Source organism: Lissotriton vulgaris, chromosome 1_1 (assembly GCF_964263255.1).
Source record: "Lissotriton vulgaris chromosome 1_1, aLisVul1.2, whole genome shotgun sequence".
In the NCBI taxonomy this organism is placed as follows: Eukaryota; Metazoa; Chordata; class Amphibia; order Caudata; family Salamandridae; genus Lissotriton; species Lissotriton vulgaris.
This window is the reverse complement of record NC_141685.1, coordinates 1365020932-1365047332: the sequence shown is the minus strand read 5'-3', so window position 1 is coordinate 1365047332 and position 26401 is coordinate 1365020932.

Here is a 26401-nt window from a genome sequence, read left to right as displayed (position 1 = left end):
GGTAGCACTTTTTAAAGCAGCTACTAAATTTATCGCAAGAACAGCGAATGCGCTGACTCTAGCGAGACCTACAATGGAACAAGAGAATCGCCAGGTAGAACTGTTCACACGCAGGGTCGGATAAAGGAAATTCAGTATTTTAATTAGCATCATTTTGGGATGAAGAAGTCCTTTCTCTTGAAACAGCCATTGAAAGAAAGTCTTAAATACTCATGCAAGTATTGGGTCAGAGTTACACTTCTTAGCCCTCAAAAGCAATTTCGAGGGTATTCACCAATTTTCAAAATACGGTTTGAGTCGCCACTTAATTAGTTCAACACCGACCTAACATGACCATCCTATTTTCCTACTTTGAGTATATTTTAAACCCTTTCTGGATGAAATCCAATTTCAAACCTCAGTTGCTCCGTCCATTTAATTAACATATTTTCGTCTCTGCTAACATTTTTATCGGATTTTGTGATGCATTCCTGTCTAACTGAGGATGGTAGGATATATGTATGGGGTAGTGATCCATTGGATCATGTTGGGAGCATGCCGCTGGATATTGGTTTTTTATTCACTATCACTATGTTTTACTTTCTGATACCACCCTTCCTCTCCATTTTAGCGATGTTTAAATTTTAGCAAAACATAGTTAAGAAGTGAATTCCCGGAGGAGCTACGCCAGCAAACAAGATGGCTCCGCCGACCTCCGACTCCTGCCAGAAGATCCTGTTATTTATCCTGTTTTTGCGCCCTGCCTCCGTGTGTATGGACCGGACTGGAGCTTAACGGTGCAATCCCGAGATTTCTACCAGTTTGGTAGATAAAGATACATTGTGTGGCAGTTTGTGGCCTAGACCAGCCTGGAAGCCGGGGTCTCGAGTACTGGCCCAGCTGGGTTTCAGTTAAACAACATCGGCTGTAGTTGTGTGACAGGGTCCGGTCTACCGAAGTGAAAAGATTTTCTTGAACCGAAGTTGACGATGGTTGGCTGAATTGGTGAATATCGAAGGAGGGGTGACGACGCACAATTGGAGCGGTGGACGGGGGTCCCTGGCCCGGTGGCCCGGTTAGGGCCCCGCCGGTGTTCTCTGGGTTGGGATCTCCGACTGCAGTGGCTGAGTTCGGATTGTTATTGTCCCCAACGATAAGTCCCCCTCTAAAATCGTCCGTTCCGCATCCACCTATTCCCCCCGGGGAGACCGGGCTCTCTGGGGACGTGAATATGACCGAAACTGAGCCAGATGTTGTGGAGCGGACTGAGAGTGACCCATCACTACGAACTGTGTTGGCAGCCATAGGGTCACTTCATGTTTGCGTCGAAGCCCACATCCATAAAATGATAGTGTTTTTGTCTGGAACTGGGCGGATGGGACCAGACCCTGGTCCACTACAAGAAACAAAACGACTCGAGATACCCAAGATGGCTACTTCGATGGAGGAAGCAGACCCCGTACTATGGGAAGCGTTGGAGCCTCTGACCAGTGTTTTGGGTGCTGAGAGCAAGATTGATACCGCAATTGGATTGTCAGGCCTACAATCGTTGCCGACTATGGAAGGACTACTTGATGCTCCCTTTCCGGAGACTTTTGATGGGAACTGTTGTTGGTTTGAAACTGCGCCACTCCCCTATGCATCGGCACCGCTAAGATGGCGGACGAAACAACCTTGGGAATCCATGACGGTGTGGGGAGTCTTTGTACTTAGCGGAGTTCTCAACACTTTCATCTCTCTGCTTCGTCTCGGTTTGAAATTTGCTACAGCTTTTTCGTGCATTGACTATCCTGTGGAAGTGACAGTTTGTCCGGAAGGGGCGCACATGTTTGATCTGAAGGGTCAAGGATGAGACTGTGTGATTGAGTTTGCCATCGGGTATTACTGGACACGGGGTTTGCAACCATGATGCGTTCGGGAGGTTGGGTGGTGTTTGAACTTTCCCTTGTTGCGCTACGTAACTGCAGCTTAATAGATTTCGAGACCTTAGTCTGGGGATTCTTGGCTTTGGCGGGGGGTGCGGAGACCGGGGCCATGTATGAAGATGCCCTCCTCCATCTTCTTCTTTTAGTATTTAGTTAGTTGGGGCGACAGGCACACTGCTAGTTGGGGTTAGGCGATAGCCATATGCAGGGGTGCAGGGTGGGGGGATGGGTTTATCGTTTTGTCTTCACTTTTGTTTTTATGGTTTCCTTTTCTTCACACTCTCTTTCACTTTCCTTTTATAAGTATAGTTGGTGGAACATCCTGACTTTGTTGGTATTCCAGTATCTGGTGCCCATGCTTCTTCTATTATCCTGATTCTATGGGTGGGCTGACCCTGAGAGCTTGCGCTTAATGTGAATTGTATATTGTACTGTGGCACATCCTGTTTCTCATACATTGGCATAGGCGTCTCAGCCATTTCTTCACTGCTTAGTATCTATCCTGTATCTATATCTGTTCGCCTTATTATTAAGTCTCAATGTATGACATCTGATATGTCTATTACTTTCCTTGTTTTGAAACTAAGAAAAAGATTAAAAAAAAAAAAAGAAGTGAATTCCCTTTCTAAGATTGACTAGGCCTGGGCGGTAAATCCCATTCCGTTCGCAGAATTTGGGTAATTTTGCGTTCCGCAGAGAACGCAAAATTGCCCAAAATTCTGCGTTCTGCAACTTCGCAAAATTGTTTGCTTGTTCGCGTTCTCAAATTAGTGTTCGCGAGAAATTTCCCCCCGAGCACGCAAACAGCGATTGCGAACAGTAAAAAAGCATTGCGAACAAGCAATTTCGCTAGTTCGTGGAATTTCTGCATGTTCGCGGAGATTTTTTACCGTTTCGTAGAGATTTGCGTAACACGATTCCGCAAATTCCGCCCACCCCTAATATTTACCAACCATAAAAATTCTTGTAGTGATCGACTTTAAAACCGAACAACTTTCTTATTAATTGTATGTATTGTCCCTTGTTTTGGGTCTATGCAGTAGTAAGCGCTCCAACACCAATCAGGGGTAACAGGTGCTATATGAATGCAAACCTTTCTTCCCCTTTTATCCCTCCGCTACCCTTCTCACTCGAAATAACTGACTAATATCCACCACTCAAGTTACTTTCATATTTCACCATACTAATTCACCACTAATCCAAAAGGTCTCACGTTTACATGAGTTTAAGCTATTGGCATTGTAAATGACAATGCATTTTATTTGTTTTAAAAACGAAAACAAAAAGGCATTGTTATTTGCAATGTCAATAGCTCAGACTTGCGTAAATGCGAGACCTATTGCATTGCAAATGCTTGTTTTTAATGCACTTCGTCGCTGCTTAAAGCACACGACCTACATTCACACAACACCAGGGGTGTTGCTTGGTCAGTAAGATTGGAGGGGCAGGGGGCTTCAGGTTTTCCAGCAATCACACAGGCATATAATGTTAAAATACATTAGAGGACAAGCTGGACTCGTGGGTAAGTTGCTGCCTGTTTTTAGATTTTCAGAGTGAAGGTGTGTATATTGCAGTCAAATATGGAGCATGATTTTCTGGGATTACACAGGGGATTTTTTAGCAGATTTATATGCAAACTGTGTAGTCATAGTTTTTTTTTGTTTTTTTTAAGTATTGGCATGATCACATCTACATTGAAGACCAGAATACCATGGAGCAGCATAAGACTAAAAACACTATAGCGGATATTTTTAAACCACTCAGCCAATGGTGTATGATTTCACCTGAAACTCAGTGTAAATTGTTCCTATATTGCCATTCTATCTCCTCTGACATATGTATAAGTTCATATTCACACATACAAAAAAACTTGCTATCAGTTTCATAAGATTAATATGTGCATGGTGGTGTTGCATATCTCTATCTTTACCTCTCTAAGGGCCAGATGTACTACCATGGCATTTAGCGACTCGCAAATTGCGCTCAAATGCAAGTCGCAATTTGCGAGTCACTAAATACCATGTACAACTGTGTCAGATACACTGCTTGTGATTCCCAATGGGGTTGCAAATTGCATGCCTCATCAATATTCATGAGGCACTCGCAATTTGCGACACCATTGAGAATGGCTGGCCCTCCCAGGCATGGTGGCCTGCTGAGCTCAGCTTTTAAATAAAGCAGTTTAAAAAAAATCCAGCTAGTTTTCCTTAAAGGAAAACGAGATTCATTTAAAAAAAGAAAAATGAAACGTTTTCGTTTAATTATTTTAAGGGCAGGTAGTGTCGAGATTCCTATGGGTGTGGCCCCAGCACTCGGATGGGGCTCAAACTGTTATCAGCACATATTGCGGTCGCAAAACATTCTCACATAGGCCTCCGACTAGCTATTAGGAAGGGACGCCCCTTTCTAATAGCAACTCACAATTCCTATTTAGAGAATCACCAAAAAAATCTCCCTCACTTAATAGGGATTGTTACACGGCCTATTAGATTTTGCATGCGCAAACTGGTCACAAACCAGTTTGCGTACGCAAAACAGGGTCGTACATCTGGCCCTCATTCTCTATCCCTCTATCTCGCTAACTCTAGCACTAAATTTCTCTAACTGTCTCTTTCTCTCTCTCTCTCTCTCTCTCTCTCTCTGTCTATCTCATAATAGTTTTTTTAAATGTTACTTGGGGCATTAAATAAGAGCTGTTGCACGCTACTGAGAAGACTCTTGTTATTAATGTTAATTTCATATCCAGGGCAATTTCATGTTTGTATCTCTAGTATCCATCTCCATTCTTTCAATGCAGGAAGAGATGGGCAGTGCATTTTGAGAATGTAGACAAGGGCACTTATATAACTTATTAAGGACCCGAAAAATACTCTTTGTAGATACTGGCCAACTATATAGTTTAATTGCAAGAGCACATACTTCAAGTGATCCTAGAGCATACTAAATCGAGTCATATCAATGGTGTTCAATGATCTGGAATTGGCAAACAGTAAAGGAACTGGTCAAAGAAAGCATTCAAAGGATAGAGGCTTGAATGAAGAGTTTCTGCTTGCAGAGGTATGTTTGGATATATTTTATATATTGAACTAGTTAACCTTGGTGTATTTCTTCATTTTTATCCATTGAAAGTGCTATAAGGTTTTGCAGCGTGAATCTTTTTGGATTGCAGTGCATTATTCCACTATCTAGTGGTTGGGTCTGGAATCGTATTCTTTTTTTCCCCCTTTTTTTTTTGTGGTCCAGGTGGGGGTCGACGTCCCGCCATTTGGTGTCCTCCTGTGATGTCAGCTCGCCTCCTCCGGAAGCTCCCACCTCTGGGCGCCATCTTCAGATTCTTCTTTCCGCCGTTGGGTCAGGATCATCAACGAGGAGTTCCAGAGTTTTTGGAAAAGAGAATGTATGAGAGTAGGCTCTGCTTATTATGGTTATCCCCACTTTTTGCTGTGTTTCACTGATTTATCGACTTTAGTCTTGCTGGGGCTCTGCAAACCAGGACCCCAGCCTAGCTGCTTCCTCTGTAAACTGATTGCATGTACATTAGGTACACTCCTGATTGGTTACTGGGTTACCCTTGTGAGAGCATAGTATATGGTGCCTTAGGTACCAGAGGCCTACCAGGGACTGAAGCATGTATTATGCAAGCCCTAGGAAGCCTTCCAAAATGGCTCCACAGGTCTGCTCTTGCAGCCTGGGTAAGGTGGTGTAAGCACCCCTTACTAAGATATAGTATACCTATATCTACCTATATATACAGACACATATAAACCTATAAGTCAATCCTATGGCAGGCCTTGACAATCCTGAAGCCAGAGTGCTTGGTTTTGTGTGAGAGGGTGTCCAAGCATGAGCTGAGCCCCTCTGAAGCTTTCAGAATCCCTTCCTTATAGCTGTTATGTGATACAGCCATACCATATACTCTTAAGTGCATTATAACATTGAGGTAAATGCTAACTTTGGAATGGTTGCATCAAAACACGTTGTGTTTGGTGTCAAACACTTTGGAATTCTACCCCCCTCCGCACCAGTTCTGGCGGCGAAGTCGAATTCCACCCTTCCAGAGGGAGAAGACATGTACACACTTACCTGACCGGTAATAGTTTAAAAGAGCGCCAGCAAAACAAAATGGATGCTGCTGCCACAGACTCAAGTCTGACCTCCTTCTTCTGGACGAAACTTTGGCAGGGGAGGCCTGGACAATAGGTTTCATGTCCAGGGAGGTGTAACCATCTCCTCAGCCAGGCTTTAGTGTATTGGGGCAGGGTGGTTGCATTCAGTGACTGCTTTTCAGACAGTGCCTGGGGTACACAATGTATTCCTGTGCATACCCCAGTTCAAACCGGTTGCTGGCGCACTCAGCCCCAGGTCTGGCGCGAAACTGGACAAAGGGGAAGGGGTTTAACCACCGCCTCCCCAGGTCCTCCCATAGGTCGGACCTTAGAGTTAGTCCAGCCCCTAAACTTAGTATAGGTATAGGACTTCAGTCCCTAGGACTTTTGATTACCCTGGACAAAACTCTGCAACATATATCCTGAAACTTTGACATTCTATTTCGACTAGAAGCTAGAAGAAATCTCCCTTGGGGTCAAGGAGTGACTCCCCTGTTGAAACCGGCACCAAAGAAGCATCTTGCCGTCAGCATTTCCAAGGCTCCCGCCATATCCCGAAGGATTTGCGACACAGGAAATGGACTTCCAGATATCTCCGAGGCCGACAAGAGATCACAAAAAAACTGAGACCTGCAGCCGTCACAAGAGACGTGGGACCAGAACTCCTGGACACCGTGCATATTTGCAAGTGCACCTACTTCCCGAGCTTTCCTGAAGTTGTGCATTGGGCTACTCGTAGTCCAAGCCCTGAGCACCATCTGCACTGAAGATTGTGGGCCTACACTACACGAGTGTTCCGTGTACCGGCTTCTAGCATTACTGCTTTAGGGCCCCTTCGCCATCCCCGGTCAGTCGACTGGTGGGTCCTCACGAAGGTAACTCTTTTGTTTCTTGGGCCACCCTGGTTGCTCCATAGATGTGCCCTGACTCGCCTCCATAGGGCGAGTCCCTCAGACCTTGCTGGTCTGCTCCGAAGCCAATCTTTTCATTCTGCGTGGTTTACTGTTGCCAAGGATTGTTGGGTCCAATCCGGATACCGACGCTGCAGCACTCGTCATCTGACGTGGGACAGCTCAAATCCAGCTCCTGGTTGTCGTCGACACTTCCTGGTCCTTGTCGCTGAAGAGTCAAGCTTCACCTGAAATCACCCAACATCGGCTGGTACCTTCCTGTTGCCTCCCTGGTCACTGTCAAGTGACGCAGACTCTGTCCCCTCTGCTTTCAGGTTCTTCAGATCTCCGATCCACCCTTGGATCCATCCGGACACTTTTCATCTGGTCGCCTGCAACACTTCTTTGACAAAACCCGAAACGAAAAGAAACCTATGGACCTGGTTTCCCTGGGTGAGGTAACACGAGTACTTCAGTGCTCCCAGTACTGCAGGGGTTTGTTCCTAGTCCACTCCTAAGTGTCCTTAATCTTTAAAAATCTAACTGCAACTTTCTCCATAGAAGTCAATGGTTATTCATGGCTGTGTTCAGACACTGCATGCCCTCGTGGGTCTCCTGCGTCCCTACCTTGGGTAGTTCTTGTTTTCCGCAGCGTTTCTACAGGCCCTAGGCCTTGTCTCTATGATTGTAGTGGTACTTATACCACTTTTTTAGTATATGGTTTGTGAAGCCCCTAGGCAAAAGTATACTGTGCTAATTTACTGTGTGCTTATTAAGTTCTCTGTAAGTACTTTTGCCTCTAGCCTCAAAAAGAGACTAGAGGGGTGTGGTTACAATACATACATATATATTTTATATATATATTCCTGGTGTGGTTCTCCTTTCATTTCATCATTCATGGGATTATAGACTGGTAAAACAAGCTGCTTAACATTCCTTCAAGACTTAGCCTGAAGGCTGCTCTCCACAGCCCCCACTAGGATAGCTTTCTATATAGGTTGTTGTTAAACCTACCATCAATAAGGGTCGTTTGGATTGGTGCAAGGTGCCCACTAGAATAGTCAACATCATATGCCAGGCCAACTTCTCACAGAGAAGAAGAAAATCGAGCAAAAAACACCAAAGGTTGGAGTTTTCAGCACACCGAAAAAAAGCACAGAGCCGGGACGACAAAGATGGTGAGGAAGATTAAGAACTTCGATGTCCAACGGAGAATGCGCATACAGGGGGCCCCCTGAGCACAGGAATGGACTAAACCCTTTTCAAATTTTTCCGGAACTGCCACCACAAGTACACGCAGAAGGACCAGCACTCGGTCTGCATCCTTTGCTTGCCTCTCTACCATCAAAGCAAGGATTGCAACGCCTGCTCGGCATTCGCACCCAAGACACTCAGAGTGAGGGAGAGACAGAGGATATCAAGCCACAACATTCAGAGGCAAGTGCAACCTCCATTGCTCCGGGACTTGGGCCTCTCCAGCGGAGAAGAGGACAACATCGGCGAGGGACCAGAGGACTACACGGTCACAGAGACAGATAAGAAGTCAACAAAGGAGGTAAGAGACGTCCACCCCAAAAGCCCCGACGGACTCTCGAAAAACTGAGTCAAAGTCCTCGAAAGGAGCACTGGTGTCAAAACCTTTGACGATCACAGCTGCATCCACGGACAAACAGTCCAGAGGATCCTTCGAAAAGGACTCCCAGCTGGCAAAAGAACTAGAAAAACCAAGGTCGTTGAAGCCCAGCCCCGAAAAGGCACGCTCAACGCCGAAGAAAAAAGAGCTAAAGGCGACTTTGACATCAAAGAGAATAGAAGCGCTGAAACTCTCGATGCCGAACAAGCGGCTGAAATGGAGAGAAAGAGAAGGCTCAAGGCCAAAATGAACAGCATCCTCCAGAGGAAAAAAGATTTTGACGAACGGATGAGCAGATACACCATCCCTTCGAAGCCCGCCACTGAAGCCGAAACAGAAGTCGAAGAGGAGTTCGACGCTGGAGAGATGCAGAAAACACCTGAACCGGCAGAGCAACAGTGGAAGGCGAGGATGATCAGCGGACATACTTGGGCTCTATATCCTCGGAGGCGCAGGACCTGGTATGGCAGGACTTCGACGCCGAAATCCCGGAGGAGGGCGTAGAGTCATATCAGTCGAGGTCTTTGCCGCCGGACGACATTGGCATCTACAATATGATCATTAAAAATGCGGCAGTAACATATGGGGTAAAGTTAGAGGAAGAGAAACCAAAAGCCTGCTTTCTCTTGGAGACTCTGCTTACCGCTCAAACTAGGAGACAGTTCCTACCCTTGTCTCAAGTGTGCTGGAGCAGGGCAGGGAATCCTTCAAGAAACCAGCAGCCTGCAGATCTGTCGCCCCTAGAACACTGGAAAAAAATAAGCATTCCTTGAAGGACCCAGCATATATCCAGGGATCAGTACCAGCTGACTCAATTATAACGTCAACACCCAGGAAGAGGGCCAACAACCTCACAAACTCAGGGCCACCTCCAGACAAGGAAAGTAAGAGGATAGACCTCATGAGAAGAAAAGTAGAGAGGAATGCGGGGATTCACTGGCGCATTGCAAACTCCAGTGCCCTAATAAACAGGCTGCACTGGGAGGAGACCGGGCAGCTGCTCAAGCATCTCCCTGAACAATATCAACAAAGGGCTACACACCTGGTGGAGGAAGGAAAAAACATGGCCACACCTGCCTAAAGTCGGCCCTGGATGCAGCAGACACATCCAGCAGGCTTATGATGATTAGAGTGACGGAGAGACGGCACGCCTGGCTCAGGATCTCTGGTTTCAAACCAGAGGTACAAAACAATATTCTCAACATGCCCTTCAACGGGAAACAATTGTTTGGGACCCCAGTTGACGAGAAACTGTCACAACTCAAAAAGTATAATGAAACTGCAAGATCCATGGGAGCACTGCAGTTCAGAGGGATGAGGAGGGGCACACTCTCAAAGAGATCGGGTCGCAGAGGAGGAAGCCAACCCTGGAACATAGCACCAAGCCTTCTAGGAGACATATCAAGGAAGCAACCAGGCTCAACAGCAGGGTCTGCAGCAGCAAACTTGGCAGTAGCAACCATGAGGCTAGTCCTTTCAGGGGCATCCCAACAGACAGGGACAGACAAGCAGGGGGGCCCAGCAACCCTCCTCAAAGTGACTCCACTGTACCAAATATAGCCCCCCCCCCCCAAACAGCATCTGTAAAGGGACGGCACAGCAAAAGACTAAAAAAACAATTAAACAAAGAAAGGATCCTCGACCATGTAACACCGGTAGAAGGCAGACTAAAGAATTTCTTCCAGGAATGGAAGAAGATAACAACGGACAAATGGATACTCAACATCATACAGTTTGGGTACTGTATAGAGCTGGAAAAACCACCAAACAGGAGGCCAACCAACAAAACACGCACACAGAGAGCTCGCGCTATAGAAAGTGCCATACAAAGAAAGAAACAAGGGAGTGTACTCAGACTACTTCCTAGTACCAAAAGTGGACGAAACGTTAAGACCCATCTTAGATCTAAGGGTCGCAAACCAATACATAAAAATTCAAAATGACGTCCCTACAGGAGGTTATCCCACAAATAGACCTCAAAGATGCCTACCTACACATTCCCATGAACCGAAAGCACAAACATCTACTGAGATTTGCCATCAACAAAGTGCACTACCAGTTCACAGCCCTAGCCTTTGGACTAAAATCCGCACCAAGGGTCTTCACAAAAAGCCTAGCAGCAGTAGCAGCGCACGTACGAAATCAAGGAATACATGTATCTCCCAACCTAGATGACTGGCTGGTACTGGCGAATTTCTACACCCAAACTACATGCTCAGCGGGTCATGCACATGCTATCAGAGCTAGGGTTTTCAGTACATTGGGGAAAGTCCTCCATAGAACCAGAACAGGTGAAGATCTTTCTGGGCGCACAGATCAATACCATCCAAGGCAAAGTGTTCCCCATCGAGAAGAGAACCTCCGCCATACTGAAGGAGACACGTCCATACTGGAATGGTAAGCTCTGACAGTGAGTAAGTTCATGGGTATGATGGCATCCTGCATACACCAGATCGACCAATATTCGACTCCACATAAGAACATTCCAGGAATGGCTCCAACAGCAATGGTCACAGGCAACTGGGAGTTGGGAGGATCTAGTGGTTGTTACACAAGCAGTGCAAGAGGCGAAGACATAGTGGACAAAGGAGAACATAACAAAGGGGAAGCCATTTACACCACCAACTCCAACAGTGACCGTCACAACAGACGCATCCCAGATGGGGTGGGGAGCGCACATGAACTAGCTCAAGGTGATGGGTTTGTGTACGCAAACAGATGCGGTCCAACACATCAACTACCTGGAACTGAAGACCGTGTTCCTAGCCTTAAAAGCTTTCCAGAAGCAGCTGTACGGGCACAGGGTGTTGATACAAACAGACAACACCACAACGATGTTCTACATCAACAAGCAGGGAGGAACACAATCAGTGGCGCTATCAGAACTAGCGCAGGAGATATGGAGATGGGCCATCCCACTACAAGTAGACCTCCTGGCGATACATCTCCCAGGAAAGGACAACGTGAAAGCGGACAGACTCCGCATACAGACATCAGCATCCCATGAGTGGGAAGTCAATCCACAGGAAATGCAAAAGCTGTTCAAGAAGTGGGGGACCCCACAAATAGACCTGTTTGCAGCACACAAGAATGCAAAATGCCAATACGTCGAATCCAGACAACCAAGTCAACAATCCCAAGGGAATGGCCTATGGATCAGCTGGTCGAAGACATTTGCCTACGCTTTTCCCCCAATACCACTGATGCACAGGGTGCTCAGCAAGTGCAAAAGCAGCAACATGACACTAATACTGGTAGCACTTCAGTTGGCCAGGCAGTCCTGGTTCTCACAAATAGTGGAGATTGCACAGGGGCCACCACACAAGTTCCCAAAAAGAAGAGAACTACACTCTACGCAAAATGGAAGGGTGCTTTATCCAGAACCAGAGAGCCTCAGCCTAGCAGCCTGGCTCCTGAAGACTTGGAGGTCGCGCACCTGAAACTCCCAGAAAGCACACTGGGGGTACTGCAGGAAACAAGAAGGTCCACCACATGAAAGTTTTATGTGGCAAAATGGAAAAGGTTCACACAATGGTGCATCAGGGAAAAGCTCCAAAATAAAACCACCAGGGAATCAACAGTGCTAAAATACTTAACACACTTGCTAAAGAGTAACCTCAGCTACACTTCGCTAAGAGTACATCTGGCAGCAATAGTAGCCTATACTAGAGGAGAAACAGGGAAAACTTTCATTACATCCCAGGTGGTGAATAGATTTCTGGAAGGGACCAAACGTATCATCCCTCCAAAAAAGGATGCCACCGCCGGCATGGAACCTCAATGTAATTTTAACACAACTCATGAAGGCACCGTTCGAACCCATTCACAAGGCTTCTCTACATATGCCCACCATAAAGACGTCTTTTCTGGTGGCAATCACCTCGCTATGCAGAGTGAGCGAGTTGCAAGCGCTAACAGTACAAGAAGCCTACATTCAAATTCACAATGACAGGGTGGTCCTGAGAACAGACCCACATTTCATGCCAAAGATGGTGTCAAAGTTCCACATCAGCCAAACAATACAGATACCAAGTTTCTTCAATAGACCATCCACAAGCTCAGAAAGAGCACTGCAAACGACGCTGGAAAAGTAATGATGCATTACATTGAAGGGACCAAAGATTACAGGAAAACAAAACAATTTTTTGTGTCTTTCGTCAGCATTTTCATGGGAAGACCAGTAACTAAGAACACCATTGTGCGATGGAACGCACAAACAATCCAAATCGGCCACAAGCAGGCAGGTCAAGAATTAAAAGGAGCAGCACAAGCTCACTCTACAAGACAGAAGGGAGCAACGATAGCGTTCCTAGCAAACACGCCCATCCGAGACATCTGCATGGCAGCAACAAGGGCTTCAGTGCACACGTTCACTAAACCCTACTGCACAGATATACAGATAAACAAGGAGGCACAAGTAGGACAAAAAGTGCTTCAACATATATTCAACAACCAACGCTCATATTCCACCCAGCGGCCGCAAAAATAGCAAACCGCTACAAAGTCTATGCACAGCATAGTAAATCCAGAAAGATTCACGCTGCAAAATGAATAGTTTCTTACCTATCAGTGTAGTTTTGCAGCTTGAAGACTTTCTGGATTCACTAGCGAAAAGAACCACCTCTGCCAGAAAGATGAGGCAGGAGGGAAGGATAAATGGAAAAAGGATAAATAATATTACAATACAAACAAACAGAAAGAGAAAAAAAGATGGCGCCCAGAGGTGGGAGCTTCCGGAAGAAGCGAGCCGACGTCACAGGAGGACACCAAATGGTGGAACGTCGACGCCCACCTGGGCCACGAAAAAAGAGAAAAAAGACTACGATTCTGGGCCCAACCACTGGACCGTGGAGTATTGCACAGCATAGTGAATCCAGAAAGTCTTCAAGCTGCAAAACTACACCGACAGCTAAGAAACTATTCAATACTTTCCAATAGCAAAGTCCTGTGTGTACTCCACAAGAACCACCACCATTGAGGGGATATCAAAGTTGTTGCTGTAGTATTTTGAGTCAGTGGGGTGCAGGCGGTAAATGGAACTGCGATGACACTGACTAAAGGATATGCTCATTACAGAAATCAGTTGACCTGACTCTGCTCACCTGTTAATATATTTTTAATATAACCACTTTTATATTTATTCTACAGAATTTGTTTGGGCTCTTTGCAAGGAGCTCCACTGTAAAGTTCCAAATAGTGACCAATGGATCTTTAACAAGTGCACTAATACAAGACCGAAATTTTCACCACATCAAACTTTAGAAGCTTTGTTGATTTTGATAGCAATTGCAGGTTCAGATGCATGAGATGGACTGGTAATATTTGTCACGTTTTTCTAAATCAGTTCTAATAATTTGATAGACAATTACTCCACTCAAATGTGTGATGCAGACACTTTTACTACTAATGTGATTATAAACTTTGATTTAGATAGCAATATATCTAAAAGTGCAGATGCCAAGAGATGGACTGGTTATATTTGTCATGTTTTTTAAAATCTGTTCTGATAATTTGATAGACTATAACAGCATTCAAACATCTGATGTAGACATGTTTACTAATAATGTGGTCTACAATTGTTACATAAGTTCAACCATTCGGCAAGTTTCTTCTATCAATAAAATGTCATCTCACAGTCCACCTGCATCTCGTTAAGAACATTTCACAAGTTAATTCCACAAAAGTCTTGTACAATGTGTTTAGCAAATTGTTTTCTAAATTCTAACATTCAACGTATGGTGGAAAATCAACACAGCAGGACAGCTTTATTCTGGCGAATAATTACATTTTGCACAATTGTTCCTTCTGGGTAATCTGAAAACAAACACATGTCCAGGTACACATCATAACATTTTTGCTGAATGCATCACTAATGAGTTTGTAACAGGCAGATTATAATCATTGACTCGGAAGCATGTAAAAAATAATATTTAGTCTGAAACGCCCATAAGGCAACATTAAGAGAAGCCCTGTGCAAGCAATCAAATCAATCACTATAAATTAATCTGAGTGAATGTGACTAGTGTTCAATTAACATTCACTTTAAATTCTGCTAGTCTTACTTGAGTCTTCACAATCATTGCCGTTAGTATTCAGATATTGCTCACTAAGAAGTTATCACAATAAATGAGAAAGTTTTCTTGAAATGACACAGGAGCTTCAAATAAACCCTAACAGAATACCACTAAGCTTCAAATACTATTCTTCTAGAATACGACTAGTCTTCTTTTAGCAATCAATTGAAGTGTTCACTATGTATTTGAAGGGTAGTTGAATAGAACTAGTATTCCCTCATTTGCATATTTTGGCTTGTGGGCATACTACAGTCTTCATGCATACTAAATAAATACTATATGTTAATAGTAAATGAATACCGCTATAAACACTGGAATCACATTAAGTGAAGATCTTCTAAACTTGCCAAATATTCCACCCTATGATACACACTTTGCAGTTTTCCACAAATAAATGTTTTGCTAGTTCAGAAGGATCAAAAATCACACATGGTGCTGTGCCGTGGCAAATGTTAACTACTCACCTGATTGTTTCACCCAAGTGTTATATTGGTACTAGAGAGGCAGAGCGTCTTGTGAGAACAGCATTAATGTGTGATGAAACAGCAAAATAGTATTGTCACAGAATGCACTACATTTGCTGCATCACTTTCACTGTGTTCCCTAATTTGGCCTTCCAAATGTCTCTCAATCAATCAATCAACAAATCATTTGTAAAGTGCACTACTTACCCGCAAGGGTCTCAAGGCGCATGGGAGGTGGCGGGGGGGAGTGGTGCTACTGATCGAACAGCCAGGTCTTGAGTATCCTCCTGAAGGTCAGCAGGTCCTGGATCTGTCGTAGGCTCAGTGGGAAGGTGTTTCATGTCTTTGTGTCGAGGTGGGACAAGGATCTCCCACCGGTGGTTGTTCTTCGGATGCGCGGGATGGTGGCGAGTGAGAGGTCGGTGGAGCATAGCTGGCGGTTGGGGATGTGATGTAGAAGGAGAGCCGTCTGTTGAGGTAGGCTGGGCCAGTCTTGTGGAGTGCTTTGTGTACGTGGGTGAGGAGCTTGAAGGATATCCTCTTGTTGACTGGGAGACAGTGCAGGTTTCTCAGGTGGGGGGTGATGTGGTTGTGGCGTGGTACTTCGAGGATCAGTCGTGCCGAGGAGTTTTGGATGCATTGTAGTCGTTTGATGAGCATGGTCAGGGCTCCCAAGTAGAGGGCGTTTCTGTAGTCGAGTCTGCTGCTGATGAGGGCCTGGGTGACTGTCTTTCCCGTATCTGTCCGGATCCATCTGTATATCTTGCGGAGCATGCAGAGGGTGGTGAAGCAGGAGGATGAGATGGCGTTGACTTGCTTGGTCATTGAGAGCGTTGAATCGAGGATGATTCCCAGGTTGCGTGTGTGGTCGGTGGGTGTCGGGGCTGCCCCCAGTGCCGTCGGCCACCAGGAGTCATCCCAGGCTGAAGGGTTGGAGCCGAGGATGAGGACCTCCATCTTGTCCGAGTTCAGCTTCAGACGGCTGTTCTTCATCCAGTCAGTGACGGCCTTCATTCTTTGGTGGAGGTTGGCTTTGGTGGTGATGGGGTCCTTGGTGAGGGAGAGGATCAGCTGAGTGTCGTCGGAGTAGAAGATTATGTTGAGGTCATGCTGTCGGGGTACGTGTGCGAGCGGGGCCATGTAAATGTTGAACAGCGTTGGGCTGAGGGAGGATCCCTGGGGTACGCCGCAGATGGCCTCGTAGGCTATGGAACGGACTGGGGGGAGGAGGACGCTCTGGGTTCTGCCAGAGAGGAAGGAGGTGGTCCAATCCAGAGCCTTGTCTCGGATCCCTGCGACGTGGAGGCGTGCACGTAGTGTACGGTGGTAGACAGTGTCGAAGGCGGCAGGGAGGTCTAGGAGGATGAGTGCTGCGGTCCCCCCATTGTCCAGCAGGGTCCTGATGTCGTCGGTGGCAGCGATGAGGGCAGGCTCAGTGCTGTGGTTGCTGAATATCAATATTGTGATGCACTAATATCATTGACAAAAAATCGAGAGACAAAATATCAAAAGGTATGTGTATCGATTTTCTGTACCGAAATCCACATCTGTGTACCAAAAAAATACACCTATATCTTCATTTATGTGGAGTTAAGAATGGCAACTATATACGTCACTCTGTACATTTACCATTCGATATTTTGTCTACTGTTTTACTGTGCCATAATATTCTACTTACCCTCTAGAACCCTCCTGAGAGAACATTTTGCCCCTCAGGTTTTCTACCACAGGTTGTGCTATGTGATTTCTTTTGAGCTCTGCTCAAATTCTACTGTCTCTACTCAATCTGGATTGGATTTGAGAGTTTTCTTCTTCTCAATTAATAATTTGGATCACTACCTTCTAATTCTACATCTTCTGAGAATGGCTGGCAAGGAAAAAAGGGGTTTATTTAGAGCCTGTGCCACCAGTTGGAAGAAAAGACTATATACAGATGATCCTCATAAGGATTGCATCTACTGCCTTTATCCAGACCATCAGGGAAAGGATTGTAAGGTATGTCATACCTTTTCAAAGAAAACTTTGAGGGATAGTGAAAGAAGTCTTTTACTATTGCTTTAAAAGCTAAAAGCCTGGAAAGTCATGTCTAGTGACAGTGATGAGAAATCTTCTACTTCTAGGAAATCTCAGAAGAGAAGCAGATCTCCTCAGGCTCATACCTCAAGGGAAAGACCTGAGAAGGCCCTTAAAAAGACAACCAAAGGTTCTTCTGGGTGCAGTCCCTCAAGATCTCCTCCAAGCAAGGAAAAGGAGAGCAAGAGTCATGCATCAGGGGTTAGAAAATGCCAAGAGGACAAGCTCAGAGCCCTCAAAATCACCCCCTAAAGTCAAGCATTCAGCCAAGAAGCCGGCTTCTACAACTCCTGAGGGAAGATTGGAAAAAACGAAATCGTTGACGAAGAAATTGCCGTCATCGGCGAAAAGTGAGGTAAAACTTGCTTATACCCGTCGACGGTGGCACTGTCGGCGACAGTGTCGACGCCGAGATCAGGGACGACGACGATGACTATGGCGATCTCGTCGACAAGAGTATTTACGAGGAAAATGACAATTACCCCGGAGCTTACCTCTCCAAGTAAGGTGACACCTCTGGTACCATCTCACCTTTTGAAGGAAGAGGAGTCAGACGAGGAGGAGGATGGCGGTGGTCCTTTTGGCTACGCAAGTAGCCTGTCGCAGTTGCATGTGAAGTGCCAGGGAGATGACTCGCAGGATGAATATGAAGACTGTTAGAACCGGCTGTCTCTAGTTGGCAGAGGTATACACTTCTGACAAATAGGGACACTCCTTTTCTAGTCAGGGCGAGGGGATCACACCCTTTGATAACCCCTGCTCACCCCCTTGGTAGCTTGGCAGAGCAGACAGGCTTATCTCAGAGGCTGTGTGTTAAGCATTTATGACCACATACAGTAATAAAGTGAATACACTACAGATGGACACGACACAGTAGTATTATAAAAATAAGGTTTTTTATATAAGGCTTAGCACAAGACCAAATAACGACAAAAATATACACAATCTTAATAAATACACTTGGAAGGGAAAATATAGTTCAAAGGTAGTTTCTTCTTTAGGACAAAGTATTTTCGTATCAAAGCAACTCTTCTTCTTGGAAACACAGTTCTTGGCAACAATGTAACCCACACGGGAGTTACACGACGTCGAGGTAAAGTTAATCCAAAGGTTTGGATTCGACCGCGAGGAGCGCTACGTTGAGCCCGGAGCCACACGGACCCCCAACAACACAGTACCTTGGAAAATGAAGCACACGATGATCAGCGGCGTCGAGCAATCCGGCGTCGCGTCTTCGGTGTCGATCAGGCCTCGGTAGTCGTTGAAGTCGATGATGCTGTTGCAAAGTGTGAGCAGCGCTCACGGCGTCGAGAGGGCACAAGGTCAATGCGATCAGCAGCGGTGCAGACACGAGGTCCCTTGGAGCTGGAGCCGAACTCACTACTCACTGGCGTTGCTGCTGGCGTCGATCGGGCCCGGCGGCCGGCGTCGAGGAAGCGGGACACTTGAGCCGTCACTCACGGTGTCGAGCTGGATTCGGCGACGTCCGTCGGCGTCGAGATTGCTGGTTCTTTCAGAGGTGCTGGATTCACAGGTTCCAGCAAATAGCACTTTAGCAGATGAAGTCCTTTAGCCCTGTGACTTCAGCAGGAGACTGGCACTCTTTCAGTCCTTGGAGATTTTCTTAGCAAGCGTGAGAGTACACACACAGTTCCTCTCTCCTGGTTCCTTGGCAAAAATAAAGAAGCACTGCAGGATTCCCCCCAGCAAACAGCACACCGGCAGAAGGGGTAGGCAAGTCCTTAGATCAGCAGGCCTCTTGTCCTTGGTTTCAGGGATCCTTGTCAGAAGTGATCTAAATTCTTGGTCCAGGGGTCTTTCTCTTATACCCCTTTTTGGCTTTGATCCCTTTGTCCATGCAGGGGAATTTCCCAACATCCTTGGTCTGTTGTGGGTGGAGCCAGGCAGAAGCACCTGGCCTATTCACTGAGCAGGGCTGGGTCCTCAGACGCCCAGCAGGAGGTGGAGCCAGCATTGTCACTGGCAGGAGCAGAGCTATCGGCCTCCTGGTAGGAGGTGGAGCCAGCATTGTATCAGGCAGGGCAGGCTATCAGAAACTACTCTCCCCCTACTCTCAACGCAAATGTCCCACTCATCCCACACTGACTCACTCAGACCTCTGGAGCCACCCAGCTCCTGTCACACACACGCAAAACCAGCAGAAACCAGAAATGGTTAGACAAGAAAATAGACACTTTCTAAAAGTGCTATTTTCAAACCCAGAGTCCAAAAAACATCCACCCCAACGGATACGTAATTAAACCCCGAGTTCAGGTATACCAAACTCGACATTGCACCATGCTCCCCGAGCCAGCTAGGATCATAGCATTAATAATCCCGGCAGCCCATTCTAACTAACGGAGAGCAGGTTACCTTGCAATAGTGAAGAACGAAGATGGCTGTAGTTCACTATTAGGACATGCCAACTTGGTCAGGCGTGTCCTACCGTATACTTACAATGCACCCTGCCCGTGGGCCTACCATAGGGGTGACTAACATGAAGTTAAGGGAAGGTTGGAGGGACTGGCAAGTAGGTATACTTGCGCAGCCCGCGTGACAGTACCAGACTGCACGTAGGTCTCGCAATGACCGACCCGTAGACATTCTTTTACGAGGCCGCTCTTGTGGGTGACACAACACGTGCTGCAAGCCCACGAGCGGCATTTGGATTTACAAGCCCCGGCACTCCTGGTGCACTAGACTAGGGACTGACAGTAAACCAAATAAGCCAAACATGGAATACAATTGATACATCAATTTAACATAGGGAGCACTTGCGCTGTGGCACTGATCAGCAGCAGGCCCGGACTGGCCGTTGAGGGCACCGGGCAATTCCCCGGTGGGCCGCATGGTTGGGGGCCGGTTTTTGGCCCCTGGGGCCGTTTTTGTTACAGGGCCGTTATGCTGCAAAAACGGCCCTGTAACAAAAACGGCCGAAAACCGGCCCTGTCACAGAGCGCGGTCGCACCTCTCCCTCCTCCCCTCTCCTACCGGAGAGGGGGGGGGGGGGGCCGAGCGCTTTGCCAGGGCCGGTTCAGGTTCCCAGTCCGGCCCTGATCAGCAGTGGCACAGCGCCCAAAGCATTATCCAGCAAAACATCGTAAAACAGTAAAACAGTGGAGGCAAACAGAAAAAATGGAGGAGAGACTCAAGCCAATGATGTCAGGTCTAACAAGGACTATCAAGAACGTCCCCAGCAACATTATCGCCAGGAGTTTAAGAAGAGATGGTGAGCGTTCCATCTTCATTGCGAAAAGATTTGCAATTTATGCTGGAAGATAATAAGAAAAGACATCCTGTACCTCATACCTCTCAAGAGTTACAGGTGGATATGCCTCAACTACGACCTAGACCAAGTACACCGGTGAGAAGGCGAGAGATTTTACCAGAGCCCTTGCCTAGATCTCCACTACCAAAGTCGCAACAAGAACCAGTGACCACGGATGATGATCAGGAGGAGGGACAGATAACGGACCCTAGCAGAGAGTGGGATGATTATCTCATTCAATCACCTTCTTCTCCTTCACTGAAGCCTGTCGACTCACCACGGGAAGACATCAGTGGGTTTCATAATTTAATGGAGAGAACTACAGATTTGCGCTCACAATGTCATCTGACAAGGTAGAATCTTCTTGTACGACTTCAGTAAGCCATATCGTAAAGCAGTTTGGTCTCTCCCGATTGTCAATCATCTATAGGAGGAAGGCCTGAAGGTCATGGAGACACCGGCAACTGTGACTCCAGGACAAGAAAGACTAGACAAAAAATATAATGCGCCTTTGGATGCTCCAGCTTGTCTTCTAAGACACCCCAAGCCGAATTCAGTTATAACCCAGGCGGCTCTGCAGAAGTCACCAAATCCATCAGCTCCTAATATGACACCTCCTGATTAAGAGGGTAGGCTTTTGGACAATGCGGGGAAGAGGTTTTCCTCCATGTCTGCCCTTCTGGTTAGAGCGGCGAATACCCTGGCCATTCTGGGCAGGTACGATAGCCAGATGTGGTATGACCTCTTGCCTTACAAAGACCGCATTCCAGAAGCTGATAGACAGGAGGCCAAGAAGATTCTCCAAGAAGGGGAAAGGACTTCTGCTGGTCATTGATTGCATGATGGCCATCGTGACAACGGCCTTCAGATCGTTGGGTGGAGCAGCAGTCCTACGTCGACAAGGATCGCTAAGAGCAACAGCGTTTAGGCCTAAAGTCCAAAATAAAATCTTTGACCTTCCTTTCAATGGAGAGGATTTATTCGGAAAACATGAAGACGAGGCACTGCAAAGTATCAAAAAGGATACTGAAACCTCAAAATCATTAGGAACACTGCAATATCGGAAAGTTCCTCTTTGAGGCTCTAAAGGTAGAGGCCAATCATCTTATAGAGGAGAGTACCAGCCCTACCGTCAGCAGTGTACGCAACGTTAGTCAGGAGGGTACACAAAATGTACTCCTTAAGGAAGAAGAGGTCGTCAGGGGAAGGATAACACCCGACGACAATGACAACCTACAAGATCCGGCTACACTTATCCCTCTTACGTCACATGGTCCCCCTGGGTAGAAAAATTGCTTAATATCTCGAAAATTGGCAGCAAATAACAACAAACCAATGGGTCCTCAACATTATACAATTCGGACACACTCTAGAACTTTTACAAACGCCCCCCTGTACACCGGCAAAGCATCAAGAGGTCAAGCACTTACATCAGACGCGTTCGGAAATTCGGACAATGCTCCAAAAGGGAGCAATAGAACCGGTACGAATTCCCAGAAGGGAAGAGGATTTTATTACTGTTTTTTTCTAGTCAAGAAAAACATTCTCCAATGGTGTCCTATTCTAGACCTCAGATCCCTAAACACCTATCTCAAAAAACAATCTTTCAGGATGGTTTCCCTTCAAAACATCCTTCTGCTTTTAAACCCAGGAAATCATATGACCACATTAGACCAACAGGATGCGTACTTTCACATCCCCATCCATCCTTCCCACAGGCAGAACCTTCGGTTCGTGGTAGCCGGAGAACATTACCAATTCAAGGTACTGCCATTCGGCCTCAAATCAGCCCCAAGAATATTTACAAAATGCCTAGCTCTAATTCTATTTACACAAGACTAAACCCTTTTGCAAGTCTTTTCAACTTTTTGTCACCTTCAGCGCACCAAGGAAGTCTTTCCCTTTGTCAAAACGTAGATTTATAGATGGATTTCCAGTGCAATAGAATACTGTCAACAAGCAGCTGCAAAACCTTTGAATGCACGAGTTCGTGCCCATTCGACAAGAGCAGTGTCCACCTCCACTGCTTTGTTTGTGGGAGTGCCGATGCAGGATATCTGCAGGCAGCGACCTGGAGAAATACGCATACCTTCACCAGGCATTACTGCTTGGATACAGCCGCAGAGAGAGAGAGAAATGTGGCGGTGGGAGAAGCGGTGCTGAGAAACATTATTCAAAAACGGTGAGCCATCTTTTATATCCCTCCGTCCTTTTTTTATTGGTTACAAATGCACATTTTTTAATATTATGTTTGGTAAGAGTGGTTGCAATACTAATATGCAGAATTCTAAGTTCAATATGTATAAAAGATGATGTCTTAAGTAACTATACTGGATCTGCATTAAAAAAAAATGTTAATGTGCTTTATACTACTGATCGCTATTCTGTTTCAGGCATGTGAATCTATGAAAGCTCCAATACTGGAGTAAGAAAACAAGTTACTTACCTGTAACAGTAGTTCTCCAGTATTGGAAGCTTTCATAGATTCACATGCGAACTACCCTCCTCCCCTGAGAGGCTCACCTCTGATTTAGTCCAGAAGGTATTTAATTTATTTATTCATGAAATTTGTAAAGTGCAACAAATGCCCTAGGGCGTCTCGGCGCTGTGAACGTGGCAGAAAAGGGGGGAAGGTCATTGATTGAACAGCAAGGTTTTGATTTTTCTCCTGAAAGCTAGCAGAGTGGGGCTGGACCTGATGTCCAGGTCGAGGGAGTTCCAGAGTTTGGCTGTGGAAACCGTAAAGCGGCGATCGCCACACGAGGCCGTTTTAGTGCGTGGCACTGACATCAGGAGGGTGTTAGTTGATCCTAGAGATCGGTTGGGAACATAAAAAGCTAAGGAGTTAAGGCGGAAACAGGATCCTTGCTTGCGTGAGGCTCTGTAGGCAATACAAAGCGCCTTGAATTTGATACGGTTTTTAACGGCTAGCCAATGGTAGCCTTTGATGACTTGGGCTATAGGTTTAAACTTGGGAGTACCTGATAGCATTCTTGCAGCCGCGTTCTGCACCGACTGTAGTTTACGGATGACTTGTTGCTGGGCATTCATGAAGAGTCCGTTGCAGTAGTCCAGGGAGGACATTACAAATACGGTGACCAGAGTTTTTCCTGAGTTGGAGGGGATGTAAGGGAGGATTTTTTTAATGGATTTTAATTTGTAAAAGGAGGATGAAACAATGGTGTTTGCCTGAGCGGCAAAGGTGAGTTTGTCGTCAAGTAGTATACCTAGGTTTCTAACCTTGGTGACTGGGTTAGGCGGGAGACCTAGCTCAATGGGCCACCAGGAAGTGGACCAGGTCGGGCTGAGCTTGCTAAAGATCATAACTTCTGTCTTCTCGGAATTCAGTTTTAAACAGTTTATAGCCATTCAGTTGCTGATGGCGTTCATGCCTAGCTGGAAATTGTTTTTTGAATATATTCAGAAACAGGAGGTTGGTCAATCTTGACTGAAAAAACTTAGGACCACCCTAATTTAATTCAACCTGTTTGTGTCTAAATAAAAACTTACAAATTCAAAAAGTGGTGACAACTCATAATGGAAAAAGCTACACGGGAAGTAGATTTTGTTGAATATCTCTTTATATCAAATTTTCAATTTATAGGGTACAATTTCTTAAAAACTGTGCAAATTATTCAACAAAATACAAGTGGACAAGACATAGATTAGTTGCTCTTAAAATCCACTTGCGTTGCAGCCCACTCTTTTCAGTTAAATCACAGCTCACAAGATCGTTTGTCAAACGATCTCGTGAGACTACGCCACGACGAACTATACTTTGCTGAAGTTTCTGCTGAATCACAAAGCTTTAACTGTGGTTGCGGATTAGATACGCCATTACAGCATTTTCAAGTACTAACTCCAATACAGAAGGAACTCTTGAACCGAGGGTCCCACACGAACCACGTGGTCGGTAACGATCAAGTGGAGATCCAGGAGGGGGTCATATTTTACAAAAGATTGTAAGTCCTGAGGATGGCCTTGAGGAATTGTCAATAATAAGGCCGAAACGTCGACACATGAGTCCACATCTTTCGTTGTTTTGATCAATTCGTCACAGCGTCATCTTTGTATATATTGAACAAGATCAGCTGTTTCTGAATATATTAAAAAAATAATTCCCTTGTAAGCAATTTTCCTTAAACCATATTTCAGCCCAAGCTCGCAAGGGTTTATTGGGTCACCCACCTTTAATACAACTAGCTGGAAATTGGCCGCTACTTTCTGTCCATTGTTTTTTATGCGGTACAAAAGGGGGTGGTGATAGACGGAGCATATGAATCAATCAAACACTCACACCCAGTCAAGAGATCTGGGTTTAATCCATCACCGTTCTTTAGCCCACTCTGCCACCCCAGTTCAGACATGGCTATATGCAAATCAGTCTGACCCTGTGCCTCATGGGAACAGTCCAGCCCGAACTGCCAAGTCATGTCTTCCCTGGACCGGAAACAAGCTTCAGAGGACCGGTTTCTGGCATTCCAGCCGTCTTCAGCCCGGCTTGCTTGAATCCAGTGGCAAAGTGAGCAAGGGACTCACGTCTGAGCATACCCTGCCACACTTATGGCGGCCAAAAGCGGTACAAAAGGGGGTGGTGATGGACGGAGCATATGAATCAATCAAACACTCACACCCAGTCAAGAGATCTGGGTTTAATCCATCACCGTTCTTTAGCCCACTCTGCCACCCCAGTTCAGACATGGCTATATGCAAATCAGTCTGAACCTGTGCCTCATGGGAACAGTCCAGCCCGAACTGCCAAGTCATGTCTTCCCTGGACCGGAAACAAGCTTCCGAGGACCGGTTTCTGGCATTCCAGCCGTATTCAGCCCGGCTTGCTTGAATCCAGTGGCAAAGTGAGCAAGGGACTCACGTCTGAGCATACCCTGCCACACTTATGGCGGCCAAAAGCGGTACAAAAAGGGGTGGTGATGGACGGAGCATATGAATCAATCAAACACTCACACCCAGTCAAGAGATCTGGGTTTAATCCATCACCGTTCTTTAGCCCACTCTGCCACCCCAGTTCAGACATGGCGAGGACCAACAGAGTATCGTCCGCATAGGATGTAAGGCTTTATGGCAAAAGTACGTGAAAATCTGAGGGGCATAAGGTTCTCTCAGGAGGGTTCTAGAGGGTGAGGAGCTCTGATTGGTTCAGGGAAAAGTTCAGGGAAAAGTTTGGTCTCTTTTACATAACAAAGGTTATGGGTTACAAAAGGGGAATAGGCCTAAGCCTCTTTTTAATTTGCGATACTACTAAGCATTGCTTTTTTATGTACCGGAGACTCCCGTCTTGATGACGGGGAATAATTTAGGCAAGTGAATCTATGACAGCTTCCAATACTGGTTACAGGTAACTGGTTACAGGTAAGTCACTTGTCTTCACTTTGTTTATTTGAATTCATTATCTGCATCATGTGGGAATAGAGCCCCGAAGAGCTTGGCTGTCATCCCACTATGGATGCTTTGGGATTGCCACAGAAGACCAAAATAGTTCTGCAAATCTAATTCATTTGCAAGGGAGGCCCAATGGGTAAATGTCATTATGTGCCCCCTAGAGTGTTAGACTGGTGTTTATCAGTTTGCGGTCATATAAATCTTATAAATCTGTATGATTACAAAATACCTACTGATTGACACTTTCAAGAGTGCTAGAATTCTGTGGAGTAGCTCCTGTGTGGAAGAGGTTGTGACACTGGAGAAGATACGTGGCAGCTACTGGAGTACAATATTGTATGGCAGCATATTTTTATGAACTGTCTTACCTCTTGTTGTATTTAAAGAGGCACAGTCTCTTCCCAGATAAATCCCCCTTTACCTTGGTTAAAGTTATTCACATCTTTGCAAGCCAACATTTAAAACAAGGCAAAAGATACTTTATGAGCTCATGGTGCCTCCACGTTGCTTGCTAGACTGAGGATGGGCAATTGCCTACTTGACCAATCTGACCTTGTACCTTTCAACTTTCAGGTTCCAGCCTAAATGC